General features: G+C 46.5%; 1 protein-coding gene across 22 annotated transcripts in view; it reads left to right on the forward strand.

Annotated features, from left to right (window-relative positions):
• The window catches only part of LOC101119116 (transducin beta like 1 X-linked), a 247,841-nt gene that overhangs the window by 157,544 nt on the left and 64,096 nt on the right, over nt 1–26,201 (forward strand). For 13 of the 22 annotated variants that reach the window (XM_060408649.1, XM_060408658.1, XM_060408648.1 and 10 more), the window contains one exon: nt 16,914–17,002. The exons of 1 other annotated variant lie outside the window; for it this stretch is intronic. The gene's annotated coding sequence lies outside the window, so the exon portion shown is untranslated. Of the gene's footprint in view, nt 1–16,894; nt 17,003–26,201 lie in introns of all 22 variants that reach the window. 8 more of the 22 variants (XM_060408662.1, XM_060408661.1, XM_060408654.1 and 5 more) reach the window with 2 other exon arrangements.

Below are 26,201 nucleotides of genomic sequence, written 5' to 3' on the forward strand. Positions count from 1 at the left end.
ATGTTTCTTAGTGCCTCAAAGGTGCATCTAAAGATAGGCCAGAGGTACAGTGGAAGGGAGATGGGATATATAATGCCAGACCACCTGGGATGGCTTCCGGGTTCTGACTGCCCAGCGATGGGCTCTCCCAAGTCTGTGAGGTGGCACAGGGTGATGATGAAATCGCTGCGGGGACCACGTCCGTGCAGACTTGAAGCATGACGCGCGTGTCCTGTAGCCCTGTCCTACGTGTGCACCTTTGATCCCTGATCACGCAGGGTGACATTCACCCTGGAAAGCCAGCGGGGACCATCACTCCCTGGGATGAATCTGGGAATTCTGAGCGCCAGCCAAGCAGGGCTTGTTGACCCATGGATACTCATGAAATTGTGCTTATGTTTTTCTGGCGTTAAATTGCGTGTCATTTTTTTATGTCTCGAGTCAGTCGCCCTCTGAAGCTACGGGAGACCACAAGTCTTTGTTGACGTGTGTAATGCCAGGCCCTGCAGTGCCTCCTCAATCCCTGAGCTGTGCTATCGTTAGGTACCACACACCGTCAGCTTACAGAGGTGGTACCTGCCTCGCAGAATTTATGTCAGATTGCTTTAAAAGGGGAGGCTTTACTTAACTGATGGATCTCTTGGTCTTGCTTCAAATGAATTGTCTCAAGTGTTTGTTGCTCCAAATAATTGCATACTTGCTATTGTATTGTATTGTATTGTCCATTGTTCAGTAGCTCAGTCGTGTCCGACTCTTTGTGGCCCCATGGACTGCAGCACGCCAGGCCTCCCTGTCCATCACCAATTCCTGGAGTTTATGCAAACTCATATCTGTGATACTATCATATCGGTGATGCTATCCATCCGTCTCATCCTCTATCATCCCCTTCTCCCGCCCTCAATCTTTCCCAGCATCAGGGTCTTTTCAAATGAGTTGGTTCTTCACATCAGGTGGACAGAGTATCTGAGCTTTAGCATCAGTTTTTCTTAGGAATATTTAGGGCCAATTTCCTTTAGGGTGGACCGGTTGGATCTCCTTGCAGTCCAAGGGACTCTCAAGAATGTTCTTCAACACCACAGTTCCAAAGCATCCATTCTTTGGTGCTCAGCCTTCTTTATGGTCCAGCTCTCACATCCATACATGACCACTGGAAAAACCATAGCTTTGACTAGACGGACCTTTGTCAACAAAGTGATGTCTCTGCTTTTGAATCCACTGTCTGGGTTGGTCATAGCTTTTCTCCCAAGGAGCAAGTGTCTTTTAATTTCATGGCTGTAGTCGCCATCCCCAGTGATATTGGAGCCCATAGTAGAAAGTGCCTCACGTGGAGATAAACATATCATGAAAGCTAGAAAGAAACAAACTCTCAAACTGTTTTAGTCATCTTATCCGAGACAGACCAACCCACATGTCCTCTTTGTCCCTAGCTTTGGAGGACGGACTGACTGACTGGCACCCACACGTGAGGCTGTTCTGGTTAGCAGCCTTCACGTAGGAGGAAGGGGCAGTGAGGAATCAGAATTCTAAAAAAGGTGGGCCGGGACTTCCCTGGAGATCCAGTGATTGAGACTTCGCCTTCCAATGTAGCAGGTGTGGATTTGATCCCTGGTCGGGGAAGCTTAAGACCCCACAGGCCTAAAAACACAAAGCATAAAGCAGAGGCGATACTGTAACAAAATCAAAAAAGACTTAGAAAAAGTGGTTGGTGACTTTTTTTTTTCTTTTTGTTTCACTGCACCACAAGGGCTTATGGGATCTTAATTACCCGACCAGGAATCAAACCCAGACCCTTGACACTGAAAGCACAGAGCCCAGGGAATTCCCAGCTCTCATTTTCTGGTTCGGAAAATCCATATTCAATAGCTGTAGCTGCATGACATGAGGCCTGATGTAAGAATGCACACTGTACACATTTAGCTATGATTTTACAGTCATCAGTGTGTGTGTACATGTGTGTGTACATGTGTGTGTACATGTGTGTGTACATGTGTGTGTATATATATGTATATATATGTCTGTGTGCATTTTGGCTTTACCTCGAGGTATTCAGTATCTTAGGCCCCCAATTAGGGCTCAGACTCACGCCCCTTGCAGTGAAAGTGTCACGTCTTAACCACTAAACTCCCAGGCAAGTCCCCAGTCATGACATGAATAATAATGGTTGCTTGTGATTTCACAAGTCTCCAGTACCAGTGATGGAACAAGAGAAGCGTTAACATCTTGAAGGCAGATGCCCTCAGGAAGAATTTTAATGACAAATAGGGTGTGTTTTATCTCCAAAGAACTGCATTCCACCAATCAGGAAGGAACCGCCTTTTTCCGCACTTGCCTTTCCTCGTCCAGCCGCACACGCTGCTGCTTTGTCGGTAGGGGTAAGGGTGCTCTTGGTCATCCTGCTCATCTATAAATAAACAATCGCTATAAATAAGACATTCGCTGTGGATCTGAGTTTGACGCCATGGGAGAGACGCGCACGTGAACGGAATGCTAAGCCCCAGGATGACTCACTCCCATTCTGGCTTTGATCTTCTAGATGTCGAGGCTAACTGCGGAAACTTGGAAGGCGGTCAGGTGAAGGAAAAAAGAAAATCCAAAACTGAATATAGCGTAGTTGCTTGTAGATAAAGTGCAAGCGAGGGCTTCCCTGGTGACTCAGGCGGTGGAGAATCTGCCTGCGGTGCAGGAGACCCCGGTTCGATGCCTGAGTCGTGTATATCCCCTGGAGAAGTGAATGGCTACCACTCCAGTGTTCTTGCCTGGAGAGTCCCCTGGATGGAGGAGCCTGGGACAGTCCATGGGGTCGCAAAGAGTCAGAAACGACTAAGAGACTAACACACGTATACACACAGTGCAAATGACCAAATACATTTCAGACCAGCTCAGGAGTGTGAGACCAAATTGCCAACATCTGTTGGATAATAGAAAAAGCAAGATAATTCCAGGAAAACGTCTACTTTGGTTTCATTGACCACGCAGAAGCCTTTGACTGTGTGGATCACAACAAACTATGGAAGATTCTTAGAGATGGGAATACCAGACCACCTTAGCTGCCTCCTGAGATATCTGTATGCCGGTCAAGAACTGGACAGGTTGAACAGGACTTGGAACGACAGACTGGTTCCATTTTGGGAGAGGAGTACCTCAAGGCTGTATATTGTCACCCTGCATATTTGACTTACATGCAGAGTACATCATGAGAAACGCTGGGCTGGATGAAGCACAAGCTGGAATCAAGATTGCCAGGAGAAATATCGATAACCTCAGGGAGGCAGATGACACCACCCTTATGGCAGAAAGCAAAGAGGAACTAAAGAGCCTTTTGATGAAAGTGAAAGAGGAGAGTGGAAAAGCTGGCTTAAAAACCAACCTTCAAAAAACTAAGAGCATGGCTTCCAGTCCCATCACTGCATGGCAAATAGATGGAGAAACAATGGAAACAGTGACAGACTTTATTTTCTTGGGCTACAAAATCATTGCAGATGGTGACTGCAGCCACGAAATGAAAAGATGCTTGCTCATTGGAAGAAAACCTATGACCAACCTAGACAGAACATTAAAAAGCAAAAACATTACTTTGCCAACAAAGATCCATCTAATCAAAGCTATGGTTTTTCTAGCAGTCATGTATGTATGTGAGATTTAGACCATAAAGCTGAGCACCAGAGAATGGATGGTTTTGAACTGTGGTGTTGGAGGAGACTCTTGAGAGTCCCTTGGACTGCAAGGAGATCCATCCAGTCCATTCTGAAGGAAATCATCTCCAAGTATTCATTGAAAGTACTGATGCTGAAGCTCCGGTAATTTGGCCACCTGATGCGAAGAGCCAGCTCATTGGAAAAGACCCTGATGCTGGGAAAGATTGAGGGCAAGAGGATGAGGGGACGACAGAGGATGAGTTGGTTGGAAGGCATCACCAACTCAGTGGACATGAGTCTGAGTAAACTCCGGGAGTTGATGATGGACAGGGAGGCCTGGCGTGCTGCAGCCCATCGGGTCGCAAAGTATCGGACACAACTGAGCTTCTGAACCACAGCAAACAAATCTGACCATTTCCGAGCTGTGAAACCAGTCTGGACTGTTTCACTTAAACTCTCTAGAGCTTGGCCTTTTTCAGCTAGACAGTGGGTATAACAAAAGGATTGACTTGACGGTTAAGTTATATCATGGACCTAAAGGGACTTGATAAAATGCACACTTGCGCGAGAACAGGTGGACGCCGAGTTATTTTGTGTAGGCAGGTTCTGAGATGAAAACCAGTGACACGCGCCTCTCATGACTCACATTCAAGGACAGGTAGCAGAGCACATTTGTGTTAAAAGGCAGAGTGCCCCCCGGTGGGCACTTGTAGGACTGCAGGGGAAGCTGGGAAATAGAGGCAGTCTCTGTGAGGTGAGACTGAGTGGACCTAGGGAGAGTTATCATTTTGTCCTCACGCCAGGGTTCCTCCGGACTTCCCAGGTGGCGCTAGTGGTAAAGAACCTGCCTGGCAATGCAGGAGACATAAGAGACATGGGTTCGATCCCCAGGTCGGGAAGATCCCCTGGAGGAAGGCGTGGCCACCCACTCCAGTCCTCTCGCCTGGAGAATCCCATGGACAGAGGAGCCTGGCGGGCTGCAGTCCACAGGGTCGCAAAGAGTCGGAGAGGACTGAGTGTCCGAACAGCAACAGCAGGGTTTCTCAACCTCAGCACTAGTTACATTTAGGGCCCAAGAATCCTTTCTCATGTGGGAATGTCTTGTCTGACCTCTACCCCTTCCATGCCAGAGACCCTCCCCAGAGTTGAGACAGTGAGGAATATCTCCGGACATCGACTGATGACCCTACGGGGACACAGTTTTCCACAATTGAGAACCTCTTTAAATCTTTCCCATGAACATCTGTTAATTAGATAACTCTTTTAAAAATATGTTGATTTGTGGGGCTGGTGCATGGGGATGACCCAGAGAGATGTTATGGGGAGGGAGGTGGGAGGGGGGTTCATGTTTGGGAACGCATGTAAGAATTAAAGATTTTAAAATTATAAAAATAAAATAAAAAAATAAAAAATAAAAATATGTTAATTTGTTTGGCTGCCCAGGTCTTAGTTGCAACACTGTGGGTCTTTAGGCTTCATTGCTGCATCCAGAATCTTTAGTTGCATATGTTGGATCTAATTCCTTGACCAGGGATCGAGCTCAGGCCCCCTGCAATGAGAGCGTGGAGACTTAGCCACTGGACCACCAGGCAAATCCTTACTTAATATCATTTTAATGGCATTTTTTTTTTTAATGTACCCAAAGGAAAAACCTGGACACATATGTTTATAGAGCTTTGATTCATCATTGCCAGAACTTGGGAGAAACCATGATGTCCTTTTATACATGAATGGATAAATATTTGAATGTTGCATCTAGACAGTGGAATATCAGTTCAGTTCAGTTCAGTCACTCAGTTGTGTCCCAGCTCTTTGCAACACCATCTTCAGTGCCGAGATGAGCCCCTGGAGCACAGAGAACTTTTAGGGCCGTGAAGGTATTCTTGATGGTGGTGTAGTGGTGGACACGTGCGTGCATCTGTACTAAGTCGCTTCGGTCACGTCCGACTTCTTTCGACCCCATCAGTCCGCTAAGCCTAGGTTTTCTTGAGTGAGTGAGTGCAAGTCGCTCAGTCGTGCCTGACTCCTTGCAACCCCATGGACTGTAGCCCAACAGGCTCCTCTGTCCATGGAATTCTCCAGGCAAGAATACTGGAGTGGGTTGCTGTGCCCTTCTCCGGGGGATCTTCCTGGCCCAGGGATCGAACCTGCGTCTCCTAGGTCTCCTGCATTGAAGGGGGAAGGTTGTTTACAACTAGCGCCACCTGGGAGGCTCAGGTGTGTTTATGTCATTTGTCAAAACCCATAGAAGGTGCCACAGCCTGATCTAACCTGTGGGCTTCAGGTGATAATGTCGCTGTAGGTTCATCAGTTGTAACAGATGGGCCCTCTGCTGGGGGACCTGGATAATGAGGGAAATGGAGCCTGTGTAGGGGCAAACGGTATACAGGAAATCTGTGTACCTGCCTGTCACTTTCGCTGGAGATCCAAAACTAATCTAAAACCGAAACCTGTTAAAAGGGGGGGAAAGAAAGAGAGAGAGATGTCATCTGCACACCTTTGAGATTTATTCTGTTCAGTCTCACACTTACACGATCCATGAAAGACCTGGGGAGTTTCATGGGACTTTGCACTTGGGTTCTGAAAGCGTCATCTTAACCTAGAAGGGCATTTGCAGTAGTGTCCTGAAGGCTCCCCGTGGCGCGCGCGCGTGCGTGCGTGCGTGCGTGTCCCAGAGACCAAGAACCTGGGCTGAAATCCACCCCTCAGTCCAGCGGCAGCCCCTCCACTGTGGTCATTCCCAGAAACAAGGCAGAGACTTGTTTTACTTCTCGAATAGACCACTTCTGCCATATGTTAATCGTCTAAAGTCCCCCTGAGGATATTAGAAGGTTGTCTGTTTTAATGTAATAGGGGTCGTCTTCCCAGGGGGCACTCGTGGTAAAGAACCCATCTGCCACTGCAGGAGGCATAAGAGACGCGGGTTCGATCCCTGGGTTGGGAAGATCCCCTGGAGGACGGCATGGCAACCCACTCCAGTGTTCTTGCCTGGAGACTCCCGTGGACAGAGGAGCCTGGTGGGCTACAGTCGATGGGGTCGCAAGGAGTTGGACCCGACTGAAGTGACTGCACACTTGTACACAAGTTTGGAGTACACACCTGAATCAAATGAACGCGATATTACCTGGGGCTCCCCTGACAGCTCAGTGGGTGAAGAATCTGCCTGCAATCCAGGAGACCCTGGTTTGATTCCCGGGTCGGGAAGATCCGCTGGAGAAGGCAAAGGCTATCCACTCCAGTATTATTGGGCTTCCCTTGTGATTCAGCTGGTAAAGAATTTGCCTGCAATGTGGGAGACCTCAGGTCAATCCCTGGGTTGGGAAGATCCCCTGGAGAAGGGAAAGGCTACCCACTCCAGTATTCTGGCCTGGAGAATCTCATGGACTGCGTACTCCATGCGGTCGCAAAGAGTCAGGCACGACTGAGTGATTTTCACTGATACTGCCGTCAGGTGGGGATCGGCAGACTCCTACCTATAGGCCAACCCCACCTGCAGTCTATTTTTTTTCAAGCTGTGTTGAAGCATACCCAACACCCATTTATGTACCATTTGCAGCTGTTTTTCAGCTAAAGCAGGCGTGAGCAGTTGTAGCAGACTCAGTTTGGCTGTCAAGGGTCCAAGATTCGTGCAGAGAAAGTGTGTTCACCCCTGCTTTACCAGTCTAGAACTTTTCCCTCTTCGGGCATCGTATCCTGAATGTCTCCTGATTTTTAAACTCGGTTTCAGAAAAGGGGAGGATTGTCGGCAGAGTAGCCTAATTAGACAAATAATAGAGCCACACAAGTACATCCCCTGTGAAGGATCCTGCAGCGCTACTCCTGCTAACTCTGCATGTGAGACGCACTCCGTGCGTATAGGACGCCTTTGTTGAAATGCCTGCTCCTTGGGCCTTTTAACCGAGGATACAAAACACCGAGCTTCCCCCTTCCTTCCCCTTCCTTCCCCTTCCTTCCTTCCAATTCCTTCCCCTTCCTTCCTCTCCCTTCCTCTCCCTTCCTTCCTCTCCCTTCCCCTTCCTTGCTCTCCCTTCCTTCCCCTTCCTTCCTCTCCCTTCCTTCCCCTTCCTTCCTCTCCCTTCCTTCCCCTTCCTTCCTCTCCCTTCCTTCCCCTTCCTTCCTCTCCCTTCCTTCCCCTTCCTTCCTCTCCCTTCCTTCCTCTCCCTTCCTCTCTCTTCCTTCCTCTCCCTTCCTCTCTCTTCCTTCCCCTTCCTTCCCTTTCCTTCCTCTCCCTTCCTTCCCCTTCCTTCCAATTCCTTCCCCTTCCTTCCTCTCCCTTCCTTCCTCTCCCTTCCTTCCCCTTCCTTCCCCTTCCTTCCCCTTCCTTGCTCTCCCTTCCTTCCCCTTCCTTCCTCTCCCTTCCTTCCCCTTCCTTGCTCTCCCTTCCTTCCCCTTCCTTCCTCTCTCTTCCTTCCCCTTCCTTCCCCTTCCTTCCTCTCCCTTCCTTCCCCTTCCTTGCTCTCCCTTCCTTCCCCTTCCTTCCTCTCCCTTCCTTCCCCTTCCTTCCTGTCCCTTCCTTCCCCTTCCTTCCCCTTCCTTGCTCTCCCTTCCTTCCCCTTCCTTCCCCTTCCTTCCTCTCCCTTCCTTCCCCTTCCTTGCTCTCCCTTCCTTCCCCTTCCTTCCTCTCCCTTCCTTCCCCTTCCTTCCTGTCCCTTCCTTCCCCTTCCTTCCCCTCCCTTCCTTCCCCTTCCTTCCAATTCCTTCCCCTTCCTTCCTCTCCCTTCCTTCCCCTTCCTTCCTTCCCCTTCCTTCCCCTTCCTTCCTCTCCCTTCCTTCCCCTTCCTTCCTCTCCCTTCCTTCCCCTTCCTTCCCCTTCCTTCCTTCCCCTCCCTTCCTTCCCCTTCCTTCCTCTCCCTTCCTTCCCCTTCCTTGCTCTCCCTTCCTTCCCCTTCCTTCCAATTCCTTCCCCTTCCTTCCCCTTCCTTCCAATTCTTTCCCCTTCCTTCCTCTCCCTTCCTCTCCCTTCCTTCCCCTTCCTTCCCCTTCCTTCCCCTTCCTTCCTCTCCCTTCCTTCCCCTTCCTTCCTCTCCCTTCCTCTCCCTTCCTTCCTCTCCCTTCCTTCCCCTTCCTTCCCCTTCCTTCCCCTTCCTTCCTCTCCCTTCCTCTCCCTTCCTTCCTCTCCCTTCCTTCCCCTTCCTTGCTCTCCCTTCCTTCCCCTTCCTTCCTCTCCCTTCCTTCCCCTTCCTTCCTCTCCCTTCCTTCCCCTCCCTTCCTTCCCCTTCCTTCCTCTCCCTTCCTCTCCCTTCCTTCCCCTTCCTTCCCCTTCCTTCCTCTCCCTTCCTTCCCCTCCCTTCCTTCCCCTTCCTTCCCCTTCCTTCCTCTCCCTTCCTCTCCCTTCCTTCCCCTTCCTTCCTCTCCCTTCCTTCCCCTTCCTTCCCCTTCCTTCCTCTCCCTTCCTTCCCCTTCCTTCCTCTCCCTTCCTTCCCCTTCCTCCCCCTTCCTTCCCAATCCTTCCTTCCTCTTCTTCCTTCCTCTCCCTTCCTTCCCTTTTTTTCCCCTTGAAATTCATGCACATAATTAGTGTTTATCATGAACGAAACAACACAGAATCTTTGTGTGTGTGTCGTAAATAGAACTCTTTAAAGAGAACGGATCCCTTTACTCTTGTCTGCCAGTTTACATATAAAGAGAATTGGGTAACCTTTTAGTATAGTGACAAAAAATAACTACTCCATGTAAATAAAGAGTATTCAAAAAATGAATGGTTTTCAAAGAGGAATGTGATGTTAGGAGATGCTGCTGCTGCTAAGTCACTTCAGTCGTGTCCAACTCTGTGTGACCCCATAGACGGCAGCCCACCAGGCTCCCCCGTCCCTGGGATTCTCCAGGCAAGAACACTGGTGTGGGCTGCCATTTCCTTCTCCAGTGCATGAAAGTGAAAAGTGAAAGGGAAGTCGCTCAGTCGTGTCCGACTCTCCGCGACCCCGTGGACCGCAGCCCACCCGGCTCCTCCGTCCGTGGGATTTTCCAGGCAAGAGTGCTGGAGTGGGTTGCCATCGCCTTGGAACTGATTAATGCAGTGTGACCTCTCACCTCACGGTACCTATGTTCCTAGTTCGGTGAGTGAAAAGAGCAGTGAGGATCATGGCCTGATTTTAATTCCCAGCGGGTAAAGGCTCATGTAGAACTGCCCTACTTCTTGACACTATTATGATATTAAAAGTAGAGTTTATTTTTGTAAGTCATTACCATCTTGGCATACTTGCATTCATTTTCGTCAAGCGCTGTCATCTTTAGCTTGTAGCCTTCCAGAGTCTAGAGAAATGCACGTTGGTTTTCTATTTCTTTTGGGGAATCTATAGGCTTCCAGCAGGAGAACCGCCGTTTATTAGCGTGTCTAGCAACTGGTGTATTCACAATCTGTCAGGAAGTCGTCAGGAACATCTCAGCATGTGTCTGAAAAGTCGAAGTTTGGGAGAGTTACATACTGAGCACGGAGTGTCATTTTTCTAGGGGAAAACCTACGTACATAGACAAGCTGGAGAAGGAAAGTCAAAGTCACTCAGTCGTGTCCGACCCCATGGGCTATGCAGTCTGTGGAATTCTCCAGGGCAGAACACTGGAGTGGGTGGCCGTTCCCTTCTCCAGGAGGTCTTCCCAACCCAGGGATAGAACCCAGGTCTCCCACATTGCAGGCGGATTCTTTATCAGCTGAGCCGCCAGGGAAGGCCAGTGATAGTGGGTTGCCATGCCCTTCTCCAATATATCCATATCCATCTATATATACATATATATACACATATATATACATAAAATGGAATATTACTCAGACATAAAAAAGGATGAAATAATGCTATTTTCAACATGGGCGGACCTAGAGATTACTGTACGAAGGACAGTGATTCACAAAATTTCTGCTGCCTGCAGCTCAGAGCCAGGAAGGCATCATGGCAAGAAAGCGATGATTTGCTGTGTGTGAACCCCTGGTCTGACACTGCCCGTGGTGGTACCTGGGCTTCTCGTTGAAAACATGTTGTGACATTCTGGTAGGAAGGATTCTGCCATTATTTATTTGCAGGATTACATGACTTTAAGGCACTTAGACCCACAGTGGATGCAACTATGTATAAACCATTTTTACGGTTAGTTTTCTTTTTCATTATAGCTTATTATATGATATTAACTGTAGTTCCCCGTACTTCATGGAAAGACCTTGTTTTTTTATATGCTTTAAGTATAGTAGCATGTGTCTGCTAGTCCTAAAGTCCTAGCTTACCCCTCCCCAGTCTCCTTTGGTAACCATAAATCTGTTTTCTGTGTCTGTGAGTCTTTCTGGTTTGTAACTTAGCTCGTTTGTGTCATATTTTAAGTTCCACGTATAAGTGATGAGTTTGCCTTTGTCTGACTTCGTACAGTAATCTCTAGGTTCACCCATGTTGTTGAAAATAGCATTATTTCATCCTTTTTTATGTCTGAGTAATATTCCATTGTATGTATATATATGTGTGTGTATATATATAGATAGATAGATGGATATGGATATATTGGAGAAGGGCATGGCAACCCACTATCATATTCTTGCCTGGAGAATCCCATGGACAGAGGAGCCTGGCAGGCTACCCCAGTGTATGGGGTTGCAAAGAGTTAGACAAAATTGAGTCACACACACATATACATATACACACACACCACACCTTTGGGGCTTCCCAGGTGGCTCATTGGTAAAGAATCCACCTGCAAATGCTGGTGATGTGGCTCTGATGCCCGGGTCAGAAAGATCCCTTGCAGGAAGAAATGGCAATGCACTCCAGTACTCTTGCCTGGAGCATCCCATGGACAAAGGAGCCTGGTGGGCTACAGGCCATAGGGTCACAGAAGAGTCAGACACGACTTCTCGACTAAACAACAACATCCCACACCGTTACCGTCTTGTCTGTCAGTGAACATTCAGGCTGCTCCACGTCCTAGCTGCTGGGCAAAGTGCTGCTGTGAATATTTGGGTGCATGTATCTCTTAGAGTTAGGGTTTTCTCTAAATATACACCCAGGCTGCTGTCTGTGGGGTCGCACAGAGTCGGACACGACTGAAGCGACTTAGCAGCAGCAGCGGCAGCATACCCAGGAGTGGGATTGCTGAATCCTATGGCAATTCTGCTTTGAGTTTTTTTAAGGGGCCTCCATACCATTCTTCTGGAGAAGACGATGGCACCCCACTCCAGTACTCTTGCCTGGAAAATTCCATGGGCGGAGGAGCCTGATAGGCCGCAGTCCATGGGGTCGCACAGAGTCGGATACGACTAAGTGACTTCACTTTCACTTTTCACTTTTCATGCATTGGAGGAGGAAATGGCAACCCACTCCAGTGTTCTTGCCTGGAGAATCCCAGGGACAAGAGAGCCTGGTGGGCTGCCGTCTCTGGGGTCATACAGAGTCGGACACGACTGAAGTGACTTAGCAGCAGCAGCATACCATTCTTGACAGGGGCCATACCAAATGCATTTCTGCCAACAGGGTACGAGAGTTCCCTTTTCTGCACACCCTCTCCAGCATTTACTATCCGTAGACTTTTTGATGATGGCCATGTGGACCTGTGTGCAGTGGTGCATCATTGTAGTTTTGATTTGAATTTGTCCAGTGATCAGCAGCATCGAGCATCTTCTCATGTGCTCATTGGCTATTTGTGTGTCTTCTTTGGAGGAGCATCTACTTTGGTTTTCTGCCAATTTTTTGGTGGAGTTGTTTGGTTTTCTGTTATTGAGTTGTATGAGCTGTTCATGTGTTTTGGAAGCTGAGCCCTGTTGAACTGCAGCCCAGCCTGTAGGTTGTCTTTTTGTTTCATTTGTGGTTTCTTCTGCAAAAAATCTTGTGAGTTCACTTCCTCTTTCCTTTTAGTTTTCCAGTGCAGCAGTCAAGTCACATGTTAGTCTTTTCTCAAAGCTCCAGTTCCCTGGTCCTTTCCTCTGGGAGGAGGCTCTTTTCTACTTTCTTGTTAATCATGGATGTTTAAGTGAATATTGGAGGGAACTCAGACATAAACTGCTTGAAATCAGGGTGTGAGACCCCTGACAATATGGCAAAGGTTGCTTCCTTCTCTCTTTAATTTGCTGGTTTGTGATTGAGAAAAACAAGCCAAGCCTGGAATCTCTTCACCTGTGCTTTGGAAAGGACTTATTAACACGTGACTTGATCACCTGGCCAGGTAATTTTTGGTATCTTGGTGAGTTAAGAGTTCAGCATAAGCAGATAAATTGAAACTTGATAGCATGGAATCTCAGAGCTAGAAGGCACTTAACTGTATCTAGCTCCCCACAAAAAAGACATTTTGTTTTTAACATTTCAGCATACCCTGATGAGCTGTTTATCCCTGAATGTAGAATAGTACATTAGCCACAGTGAAGTACAAAGAGATGGTATAAGGCACTGTTAAAGTAGCTTACAGCCTCATAAATAACAAGGGCAAATCAGTAAGTTCACAGATCTTTTTATGTGAATTAAAAAAAAAAAAACCTTTGGCAGATTTCAAACATACTAAGAAATGAAGAGAAGAATGGACTTCCAAGTATTCATTGCAAAGCATCAGAAATTTTCAACATTTTGCTCAACTTTTTTCAGGACTCTTTATTATAGAAAGCGTGTACACGTTACGTGTATTTACAGAAAAGGATAAGCCTATAAACTTCCTCTCTTATAATCCTTTATACTTGATTTTCAAGCCCTTCCACTCAAATTGCAACTTTATTTTGTTAAAGCCATTTTTCTTCCTCTTTTTAAATGTTTTTTGCAAACAGGGATATTCTTCTTTCAAATGAATGATGCAGTTTCTTCTTGGTTTCATTTGTACCTCATTAAGTGATGGGATTATATGCTGAACCGTGCATGTTTTGCTATTCCTATTTTTCCAGAGACTTTCTCTCTGTAATAGTTATTATTTCGCTTCATTGCTCTTAAATATTTTTTATCAGAATTTTTTGGGGGGCTATGCTTCGAAGCATGTGGGGTCCTAGTTCGCTTACCAGGAGATGTGCCCCCTGTAATGAATGTTATCAGAATTCATTGTTATTCTCATGCTCTTAATTCACTGAATGCCCTGAATTATTTCGCAGTTGGATATCTGATGTTTTTGTGTCTCTTAGTGAACCATTTTCTCTGAACAGAATCCATGGTTGACCTCGGTAACCCGTTTTAGATGGTGACAATCTAGGCTAAAGTGTCCCCTAGGCATTCCTTTCTGAGTCTAAGGCCCGTGTGAAAGCGTTACTTCTAATGTTGCACAGTAAGAATCAGGCAGAAGTCGTGAAGAGAAGTGTCTGCTTGGTGAGTCTACTGTCGAGTAGGTTTCTTCCCCTCCATTCTTGTCTCTTCGTAGGAAAGAATTGAAACGACAGACCGACACAGCTCAAGCAGGCAGGATTTCTTAAGCAAGCCACAGGCAAGACAGTCTTCAGACGGGAGAGTGGACCCACACCCGCTGGAGTGGTCTGGTCTCATTTTTCTGTTTCCCTTTGCATACGTTTTTCTCGTCCCCTTGGCGGTTCTCGGGCTCCATTGGCTATTTCCCCTTGCAAAATAGGGCTTGTGTCTGCAACCAGTCAGGGAAGGGAATGCAGTTAGGGTGTATGGTCAAGCCAATCAGGGAAAGGGCCGTGTTAGGCTTCTTCCCCTCCGGAGCTTCTTATTCCAGGCCTCAAGTTTTCCTTTTCATGGGCTTTTTCCTTTCCTTTCCCCTGCACATGGTTCTTCTCGTCGTCCCTTCCTCTGACTACCATCTTGGACTCTGTTTCCCTAGTCGAACCTACCTAACACTAAAGCCTGTCCCATTAAAATATAGTTTCTGGATATTATTAGCATTTGGGGGCCTGATCTGTCTGCTGTGTGGAAGACTGTTCTGTGAGTTGTAGATGCTAAATGCTATGCCAGTAGCTTCCCTCCTCCAGTTGAGACAACCGAAAAATGTTTCCAGACGTTGCCTAATATCCTAGAGTCCCCTGGGGCAGAGGACACAGCCACCCCTGGTTGAAAGCACCTGTGTTACCACTGTGGACGTGCCATGATGCTGCCGAGTTTTTATTACGGGTAACTCGGCTCAGTCGGTAAAGAATCTCTACAATGCAGGAGACCCGGGTTCAATCCCTGGGTCGGGCAGATCCCCTGGGATTGAATGGAATCCAGTTCAGTTCAACTGATTCAGTGGAGTCAATCCAATTCAGTTCATTCAATGGAATCAATCCAATTCAATTCACTCCCTTCTTAAATCCAACGTGGGAATGGCAACCCACTGTAGTATTCTTCCCTGGAGAATTCCATGGAGAGCGGAGCTTGGTGGGCTACAGTCCATGGGGTCACGAAGAACTGGACGTGACTGAGGGACTCACTGTCAGTTTCATTCTGAATACCTTTGAGAATTAAGGAATATATTGCATTTGTTAAAATCATTTGCATATCCCACAAATACTTTTCAGCCCCATAAATTCTTACCAGCGCGGTTTATGGGTAGTGGTTCTCTTTGGTTGTTCGTAATGGGAAAATCACGAATGACAAGGTATTGGAAGGTCAGATTTCTCACTTTAACTTCTTATTTTTTAGCAGTAAACTAATTAATTTGTCATGTTGTATAACCAGAAAGTCATTAACCAAAGTCATATTTCACATGTTTTGTGTGTTTATAACACACACATGATGTTAATTAGTCTTATTGAATTTAACAACTTATATCAAAGATAACCTTCAATTTGTGAGTTACCATCTGTTTTGGACCAAAGAATAGGTCCAAACTAAATACTGAGGCTTTTTTTTCTTTTTTCTGAACAGCTTGTAATAAGAGCTGTTTATATATTAATTGCCTAATTGAATTATTGTGGATCTTAATGTTTCAATTTTCAAGCAATTTGGGGCTTATTGTGGTGACATCTGCTCATACTTTGATAGTTTATCGTATTTAGCAGTCTCATCAGAAGGCTATTTTGGGTTTGCAACACAGTCCTGAAAACAGTCAGTTGCTTTCTGCATCAGGTTAGTCTCAGGAGTATTGTCCTATTTCATCTCTACTACAGAACTTATTTCATAATGAAATGCATTTTTATTTTATAAGAAAAGTCCATATTCCCTTGTCCCTGCTTCAGTCTGATGCCCTTAAATGCCTGTTCAAACAACTGTAGAGTTTCGTTTAAATCTTATTTTCCTTCGGTGGTAGATTTTTTTTCAGTTGTTCTGGTTATTACTTACATCTTACAGATCCTTATGATGTTTTAAAAATGCACTGTAATGAAACTTAACAGCCTATGAACCTGCTTATAGAATCTTTTTAATCTCCTTTCTTTGAACAGTGTAACTATAAACATATCTCAGTGGGAATAATTTCCTTGACTTTCCTTAAAAACGTTTCAAGAGGTTCTGATTAATTCACTAATAAGAAACAGCTTCATTCATAGCCGTGCTTCTGAATTTGAATTACATTAAACCTGGCACCTTTTTATATCACTTAAGACTATTGAACAAGAATTTACAGAAAGCGGTAGTCATGGAATTTCCTTAGTTTTTGAGCATGTGGATAATTTAAACCCTGTAGGAGGCTGGACTCACCCCCAGCCAAAGACATTTTGTAAGGAAGGAGGTACATATCCTGAAATAGAGGCTGGTTGACTGCTTTGTATTAATATTGACTGAAAAAAGCAAGCTTGTGATATGAAGGATTATCTTGTGAGATACACCCCTGGCTTCTTTACAAATCTGTGCAAATACAGAACCGCTCTGAAACGGAAATGTAGGAGAATAATAGAGGAAAACTTGAGACCTAGCAGTCAGTGCTTCCTTGCTTTATTTTAGGAAGCCGAAAGAAGAGGGGGAGAGAGATTCTAATGTTTCCGTGTCACAGAAATGAGCAAATATCTGCACACAGACATGCGTGCCATGATTATTGTAACGTTGGCCCAGGCACTCTTTATAAACTTTCTGTGAGGCATCTTTCTTCTCTTCAGGATGTGTACAGTTTAATTGATTGATTGTATATGATACACTCCCTAAAACAAACATGTTTCAAGTGGGCGTTCATTATCATTGAATGATAGCAGAACCCTTGTCTGCCCTAAAACCAATGTTACTTACTTTGAGAGGTTTTCCTTATAAATCTCTGCATGTACCATAATGCTGATGGCTGGTTTTAATTACTTCCTTTTTTACACTGCAAATAAAAGTGCATAGTTTGTGTAAAAGTTGAAGACAGAGGGTATGAAACAGTAACACGTGTTTGAGATCACAACGGAAAAGAAGAATAGGAGAGATCAAAGGTGAACAATTCCCAAAGGATATTCAGGTTTATTTTGGCTTTGTTGTCTTCCTGTTTTTCAGTCTCGTTGTTTCTCGCCAGGCAGGTCCCAGCAGACACTTGGCGGGTCCTATGATCGGGTGCTGGGGAGCCCACTGGTTCAGAGGTCTACACATGAAGTCGCCCTAAAGGTACACCCCTGCATTTGATCTTTGTTCTCTACCTGAAATTCGTTTCAAACACAGCTGCATTTTGCCAAAACTGAACACCTTCTGTTTTAAAATGATATGTGTCTGAGGTCGTCTTGCTGAAGTTCAAGGTAATTGTTGTTTAATCGCTAAATTATGTCTGACTCTTTGCTACCCCATGGACTGTAGCCCACCAGGCTCCTCTGTCCATGGGATTCTCCAGGCACGAATACTGGAGTACTTGCCATTTCCTTCTCCATGAAGGTAATAGATGAAGCATTATTAAATAATGATGTGCTACTAACTTGATTCTTTAAGATGAATTGGGCTTTTTTGCCTTGTAAGAATTTGGGGAAATTCTTAAAGAGATGGGAATACCAGACCATACCTGCCTCCTGAGAAATCTGTATGCAGGTCAAGACACGGACAGTTAAAACCGGACATGGAACAGCAGACTGGTTCCAAACTGGGAAAGGAGTACCTCAAGGCTGTATATTGTCACCCTGCCTATTTAGCTTATATGCAGAGTACATCATGTGAAATGCCCTGCTGGATGAAGCACAAGCTGGAATCAAGATTGCCAGGAGAAATGTCAATAACCTTAGATATTCAGATGACACCACCCTTATGGCAGAAAGTGGAGAACTAAAGAGCCTCTTGATGAAAGTGAAAGAGGAGAGTGAAAAAGTCGGCTTAAAACTCAACATTCAGAAAATGAAGGTCACAGCATCCGGTCCCATCACTTCATAGCAAATAGATGGGGAAACAGTGGAAACAGTGAGAAACTTTATTTTCTTGGGCTCCAAAATCACTGCAGATGGTGACTGCAGCCATGAAATTAAAGATGCTTGCTCCTTGGAAGAAAAGCTATGACCAACCTAGACAGCATATTAAAAAGCAGGGACATTACTTTGCCAACAAAGGTCTGTCTAGTCAAAGCTATGGTGTGTCCAGTAATCATGTATGGATGTGAGAGTTGAACCATAAAGAAAGCTGAGCATCAAAGAATGGATGCTTTGGAACTGTGGTGTTGGAGAAGACTTTTGAGAGTCCCTTGGACTACAAGGAGATCAAACCAGTCCATTCTAAAGGAAATCAGTCCTGCATATTCATTGCAAGGACTGATGCTGAAGCTGAAAGTCCAATACTTTGGCCACCTGATTTGAAAACTGAAAGTCCAGTACTTTGGCCACCTGATTCAAAGAACTGACTTATTGGGAAAGACCCTGATGCTGGGAAAGATTGAAGGCGGGAGGAGAAGGGGACAACAGAGGATGAGATGGTTGGATGGCCTCACCGATTCGATGGACATGACTTTGAGCAAGCTCTGGGAGTTGGTGATGGACAGAGAAGCCTGGCGTGCTGTAGTCTGTGGGGTCGCAAAGAGTTGGATACGACTGTACTGAACTGAAGATGAAGCTGAATACGGAACCAGCTATTTTAAACTTTTCTGGGTCTTACCAGGAGCAGATGACACCTTCTAAAATCAATGCCTCTCATCAGCATTATGAATTAAAATTAAGCAGCAAAATGGATTATAATTGAGGGCATGAGTCTGTATCTTATTTGGCTCCTGTATCTTAATTCTTTGCTTTGTTAGTTTCTTAATATGATTTGTGTCTATCTGCAAATTGATTTCCTACTTAACCTTGAAAGTTATTAGGAAAACATGCAGCTCACTATCAGTAGTTCTAGTGAGATGACAAGGAGTACCCAGAGGAGCAATCCAAACAATCACAGATGCACAGACTTCAAGAATGGAAGCCCAGGAAGTTCCTTGGTGGTTCCAGTGGTTAGGAATCTGCACTTTCCATTACAGGAGGCACAGGTTCCATCCCTGGTCAGGGAACTATGATCCCGAAAGCCTTGTGACCCCCCCAAAAATGAAAAACCAGAGTTGAAGCCCACGTCTCAACCTAAAGCTGATGGTTCCCTTCTCCAGCCTCTATCAGGAAGAAGCGCTGTTAATATTTTGGAAGATGGAATTTTAGTGTTTGATTTTATCCTTTTTTGTGTGTGTTTTCTGGTTAATTGTTTTCATGGGGAAAAAATGCTGATAAGAGTTTTGTTATTTTAAAAACATAAAAGGTAGAAATCTGCAGAAGATTTTTTTGCTGTACTGCTTTAAAAAGAACCAGTCAGAAGTAAAATGATAGGCCCAGATGTAACCACAGGAACAACCTTATGTGGTATTTTTGTTTAAGACCAAACATGTAGCAAGGTAAATACGTACCGCTGGCCCTTGACTGGGGTCATCTGCACTGGTTTGAACTGCACCGGTCCACTTATACGTGGGTTTTTTTTTTCTTCCCCAGTAACTAACTGCTGTCCAGAGTCCGTGAGTGAATCCACAGATGAGGAACCATGGATATGAGGGCCCACTGTAGTTATAAGTGGATTTTCAGCTGTGTGGGATTTTCACCCCAAACTGCATTTTGTTCAAGGGCCAGCTGTATTAGAATTTCAATATTTTTCTTAATTATCTGGAAGGGGTAGTTTGGTTTTTTTAAAAATGAAAAATTAGAAAAGGTTAATTGAGTCTGTGACACCGCATGTTCAGGTTGTAGCATGAGCCTTTTAATGGGCAAAGAACATTCCATCTGTATGGATGTACCACCGTATTCTATTTATCCATTCATCAGCTGATGGACATTGGAGTCGTGTGTAGTTTTCTTGAGTTGTTGAGAATAGCGCTGCCATGAACATTCGTGTGTAAATTTTATCTGGATATGTACCTTCATTTTCTCTTGGGTATATACCTGAGAGGAGAATTGCTTGGTCATATGGTAACTCTGTTTAACGTTTGGAAGAATCATCCCAACCTTTCCAAAGTGGCTGTGCCATCAGTCAGTATTTTTAAAACACAATTGAAAAAAATAAATAAATAAAACGAAATTGAGTCATAGTTTAAATGTCAGAGGGCAGAGGGGAGAGAGAATGTCTGTTGCTCACCAGTGTCTTGATTGAGTCTGAATTCATTATTCAGGGAACACACAAGCTTTGAGTGAGTTGAATTGAGCACACACGTTGACTTCCTGTTGTGAGTTGGGCGTTGGTGTTTAGCTTCATAGATGACTCTGGAATTTCGTGTAGCCTTTGATGATTCCCTGTGCAATTTCCATATGCGGATGTTCATTTGGGATTATGCTGGGGAAAGGCATTGCTGCTCACATACCACAGTGCCCATGGTGCCTCCGTGACGGTGAGCTTGGGAGTCAGCTGTAAATCACAGCCCTTTCTCTCTGTGCTGGGTGCTGTGCGTTAGAGTGTGAGGGCTCATGTCTGTTCCTGTTGTTATTCATTCGCCAAGTTTTATGTGACTCTTTGCAACCCCATGGACTCCAGCACGCCAGGCTTCCCTGTCCTTCACCATCTCCCACAGTTTACTCAAACCCATGTCCGTCGAGTCGGTGATACCATCCAGCCATCTCATCCTCTGTCGTCCCCTTCTCCTCCTGCCCTCAATCATTCCCAGCATCAGGGTCTTTTCCAGTGAGTCAGCTCTTCACATCAGGTGGCCAAAGTATTGGAGTTTCAGCTTCAGCATCAGTCCTTCCAATGAACACCAAGGACTGATCTCCCTTAGGATGGACTGGTTGGATCTCCTTGCAGTCCAAGGGACTCTCAAGAGTCTTCTCCAGCCCCACAGTTCTAAAGCATCGATTCTTTGGTCCTCAGCCTTCTTATGGTCCAACTCGCCCATTCATACAGGACTACTGGAAAAACCATAGCTTTGACCAGATGGACCTTGGTCTGTTCCCATTTGACTTAGCCTAGTTTCAGCAGGTCCCTCCTCGGAAAGCAACGGACAAACAGCAGATGACGGCTGTGGTTTCTTCTTGGCTCTTCATTGCAGAGAGACCGGTGGGTTATCCCCGAGGAGCATCCGTCCACATTCTTGGGGGCATCACCTTCAGGTTCCCAGACAGGAAGATTTCCGGCCGGAAAGCAACAAAGCGGGCATGCTCTAATGTAGAGAGGGGAGAATCTTCGGGAGAGCGAGGTTGGCAGACGTTTTCCATCAAGGGCCAGAGAGTAGATGTTGATAGTTGATGCTTTGTGGGCCCCGGGGTCTCTGTTACTTTATTCTGCCTTTACTCTGTGAGAACCGCTACTGATCATACACACCAATGAACGAGTGTGGCTGAGTGACATCGGTAATAATCGGTAATCGCCGATGGGCACTGGAATTCCATTGTCATCGCAATTTCAGGAGTGGCACAATAGGACTGTTTTGATTTTCCTTGCAACCATGTAGGAGCAGACTCCGTGGATAGCTCCTAAGCCTTACGGAAGGTGGGCAACATGTGAATCTGCCCGTGGGCTGCAGTGCACCAGGCTTGACCTCAAGAAAGACACCTGTCTCATTTCTCCTCCAACCATGAGCTCTGAGTTGAAGGGCCTCTAACGTGCAGCTCTGAGAGGTCCATGGAGGGCTTAAGACAGCATCCACATTGTGCTTCTCCTGGTGGCTCAGATGGGAGAGAATCCGACTGCAGGGTAGGAGACACGGGTTCGATCCTGGGGTCAGGAAGATCCCTTTGGAGGAGGGCATGGCAACCCCACTCCAGTATCCTTGCCTGGAGAATCCCCATGGACAGAGGAACCCGGCGGGCTACAGTCCATGGGGTCGCAAAGAGTGAGACACGATTGAAGGGACTCACACTTTATTAGTAAGTTGTGGTTGCTCGGCCAAGACCCTGCAGTTGCTCATGGACTTTAGGAACTGTAGGCCCTTCCATGAGCAGAGTGGCTCTGGACGTGTGTAACCAGCCTTCCCCAGGGGACATTTGATCATGTCTGGAGACCTTTGAGGAAGATGTTGCTCCTGACACCCAGTGGGTGGAGACCCAGGAATGTTGTTCAACATCCTCCAGGGCATCGGGGAACCCATCACAGAGGTCCATGTGGTCCCGAGTGTCCACAGTACCAAGACCGACGACCCCTCCCTGCTCCCGTCGGTATTTCTTTCTGTGGTTTGATCGCCGCAGTCCTCTGGCTGTGGGAATTTCACCTGCCGAGTGCTGGATGAGAAAACTGAATGCCTTCCGCTTGCTGATTTAAGTGTCAAAGGACGCTCTTGCGATGCTCGACTTCACGATGCTTTTAGTATTTTTCTTTTATGCGGTGTGTTGTTGTCGGTGTGTGTGCATGCGTGCCCACTCGTGTCCAACTCTTTGAGACCGCATGGACTGTAGCCCACCAGGCTCCTCTGTCCGAGGGATTTCCCAGGCAAGAATAGAGCCATGGGTCACCGTGCTCGTTTAAAGCTGAGGCATCACAATATATTTCTGTTCTCGTTGTTCGGTCACTCAGCCGTGTCCGACTCTTTGCGACCCTGTGGCCTGCAGCATGCCAGGCCTCCCTGTCCTTCACTGTTGACCTGAGTTTGCTCATGTCCGTTGACTCAGCAATGCCATCCAGCTAACTCATCCTCTGTCACCCCTCCCCCTGCCCTCAACGTCTCCCTATTTGAGCACCAAGGTTTTTGAGATACAGGCTGACCCAGAGGGCAAAGCATCACCTGCCTTTATATTTACAGAGAAAGCCACAGGGTTTTGTTTTTTTTTTTTTTTTTTCAAAACTCTGGAGACCACATTATAGGAGTCGATGACCTCACTTAGGACTCCACCTACCACAGAAAAGGGAATCATCCAGGCCAAGGTAAATCTTGCGTATGTGGCTGAAAATCACAGTGTCTGAGAGCTTTCATAACCAGCCTGTGTAGATTCCTGTGATTTATCAGAGGGCCTAGTGCAGAGACTCTCATTCCAGCCCCTTGGTCTCAGAGATAATTAAAGTCTGTAAATTAATTTACAGACTAATCGGAAGCCTTAGCTGGCAGATCCACGTCCTCCAGCAAAGAAGGGAAAGGACATTTTTACATTGAAGCTGTCCGTATCTCCCGAGGCACTTAGCTGCGAAAGCTTGGGGGCCTGAACTTGCATTTCACCGCGTGGACAGAAGGCTGTAAAGTGAAACCGTGCTGTCGGAGTTACGTGTGTGTCTGTCTCTCTGTGACGCAGACCTTTCTTAGCAGTGGCTTGCTGTCATCGGGGTGGACTTTTTAGGAAGGTTTCCCTCTGGACCTGCCTCCCGATCTGGCAGAGGAGTGTGGGCTGGGCACGGTGTGCGGCTCAGAGGGTTCTAGATGGGGACCCATGGCTGCTTGGGAGGGGACATGTGGTCTTGGCAGCATGTCTGGGCCAGGACACCCCGTCCTCTCGCATCTCCATGCTTCATGCCTTTGTGCACAGGGTCAGAACGGAGCTCACCAACCGGCCACTAATGAATCCGGGCCGGCAAATAGGCTCAGAAAGGCCCCTTTCTGAAGGCCTCACCCTGGGGGTGTTTTTTGATTTCTGTGAAGCGCGTCATTATTTTTCTAACCCGAGGAGGCTCCCTTTTCCCTGCTGTCTCAACCCTGCCAATTTCTTCCCTCCTTAGCTGGGTTGTTCTCATACTGATTTCTGAAGACGCTGCCAGATTTTAATTACATTCTAATGAATGTGACTGCAGTTCACGTTCGTAGGAGGAAATTAGGAAAATACTGAAAAGGCACGCCACATGTACATAGATTTAAGTCCAGCATCATCCCAGGCCTGGAGAGACCGGTGTATTTTATTTTACTGTTTACATTTTAGAGGGTATCTTTTATGTGTACGTGTGTGTGTGTGTGTGGGGGGGGGGGGTGGTTTGTGTGGTTTAATTGCTAAGTCGTGTCTGACTATTTGCAACCCCATGGACTGTAGTCTGCCAGGCTCCTCTGTCCATGGAATTCTCTAGGCAAGAATTGGAAATGGATTGCCATTTCTTTCTCCAGGGGATCTTCCCCACCCAGGGATCGAACCTGGGTCTCCTGCGTTGCAGGCAGATTGCTTACCCTCTGAGCCACCGGGGGAGGCCTTGTGTGTGTGTACAAAATGAAACTTAGGCACACGTGCATTCCATTTGAAGCCTCCTTTTTTTTTTTTCCACATAGCACTGTATCGTGGACGTCATCACCAGTCATGAAAATCCTTTTGAGGACTACAGTCTTACTAGGTTACTTCATTCTCTTATTCAGATGGTAGCGTTAGTGGTTAAGAACCCGCCTGCCAAAGCAGGAGGCTTTCAGTCCCTGGGTTGGGAAGATCCCCTGGAGGAGAACAGGGCCATGCACTCTAGCATTCTTGCCTGGCGAATCCCATGGACAGAGGAGCCTGGCGGGCTGAGGTAATAGGGTTGCAAAGAGTCAGACACACTGACGCAAGCTGGCACGCATGCGTGCCACTGCTGGGCATGTGAACTCTGGTGAGGAAAGAATAGCTCTTTGATTATGTTTATAATTTTGGACCATTGGGCTCCCAAGTAAATAAATTTGAATATAAAATTAGTGAAAAATCTTACCTTGGGGGGGACTCTCTTTCTTACTGTAGAATAATATGCATGCAAATACTCCTTACTAAAATGAAGATAAGTCTGGGGGGGTGGAAAGAAGCTGAAACCACTGTTGACATTTTCTTGTTCTTTGTCCAGTCTATTCTGTATATATATATATATTCTGCAATAGCTGAAGTCCAACTGTAAGAGCCATCATTTGTTGAACAGTACTCATTACTGTCTTTGAACAACAACAACAAGTTTGCAGTCGTTTTCCAGCAGTTACGTGGCGGCTTCGTTTCAGTCAGCACAAGCAGAGCAGGTGTGCGACCTGCTGAAACAGGCTTGCTTCCTCTCCACCTTCGTCTCCAGCAGTGTGTACAGGAGCATTTATATGTAAATGTTGATGCACACATTAAACTTCTAGTCTCATAACTGGCCATTGGAAAACACAGTTTCCATTTGAAAGGAGAGCAATGTTATGGACTTCCCTGGTGGCTCGCTAAAGCATCCGCCTGCCAATACAGCAGACACAGGTTGGATCCCTGGGTCGGGAAGATCCCCTGGAGGACGAAATGGCAACCTACTCCAGTATTCTTGCCTGGAGAATCCCATGGTCAGAGGAGCCTGGCGGGCTACATTCCATGGGGTTGCAGAGAGTTGGACACGACTGATAGCTAAACCACCCCCAGTGTTATGGAGAAGGGAAGCCAGGGGATGAGACCTACTGCGTTGCAGTCGGCAGAGAATCTGTGAAAGCGCCTTGCTGCAATGAGGTCATTTACAGCAGATTTTCCAGCAGCTCTGGCTCTGCACCCTCACCCCGCATGGAATCAAGTCCCATAGCCCTGAGCCTCGTCCAGTAGATCACTTTACGCGATGCATTCTTCCAGCGTCCAGGCCAGCAGACTCGTAGCAGAGACAAGACCTCAGACCGGCTTTTTCTTCCATTCCTGGAGAACGAAGGAAGGGGATGCATGAGAGGATGTTAAGAGACCGCGTCCTAACGGTACCGATTTGCTAAGAGAGAAACTTCTGCCACGGATGATATCACGCTGAACACCACGCTCCCCACCCTGGAGTCACTGTGCGCCGTCACTGTTTCCGAACCAGGCTCCCCGCCCATGGGCAGGGAAACTCACTCGCCCTTTCTGTCTTCATCTCCCAGAGCCGACGTTCAAGTGGCTCTGTGGTCATTACATCCTCCAAGATCATCACACAGCAGTTCAGATTTTATTGTTTGGGGAGCGGTCCTGTCCCTTCCTGGAGTATGAGAGCATATTAAATACTGTACACGCAATACAGCCAAACCCTTAGACACCATTTCCTGCTCCCTTTTAAAAAAAAAAAAAACCATATCTTTTTTCCCTTTGTATTTGGTATTGGGGTGCAGCCGATTAACAACACTGCTGTAGTTTCTGGTGGAATGCAAAGGGACTCAGCCATGCATTAAATGTATCCCTTCTCCCCCAAACTCCCCTCCCATCCAGGCTGCCACATGACATTGAGCCGAGTTCCCTGTGCTGTCCAGCAGGTCCTTTTTGGTTCTCCATGTTAAACACAGCAGTGTGTCCATGTCCATCCCAAACTCCCTAACTAACCCTTACCCCTTCCTTCCCCCTGGGAACCATAAGGTTATTACAGAGGACTGAGCTGAGTTCCCTGTGCTGGACAGCAGGTCCTGTTGGTTCTGACTTCTCTTGCAACTGAATTTCAAACTGTTTTGTGACCTTGGTTATTAAGAGTCTTTTGCCACCTGGAAATTAAGTTGTTAAAAAAGGAAAAATGCTGTAAATAATCCCCTTCAGCTTCGTGATGGATTTCAGCCCCCCAGTGGTTA

This window comes from Ovis aries, chromosome Y (genome assembly GCF_016772045.2).
Source record: "Ovis aries strain OAR_USU_Benz2616 breed Rambouillet chromosome Y, ARS-UI_Ramb_v3.0, whole genome shotgun sequence".
Taxonomy (NCBI): Eukaryota; Metazoa; Chordata; class Mammalia; order Artiodactyla; family Bovidae; genus Ovis; species Ovis aries.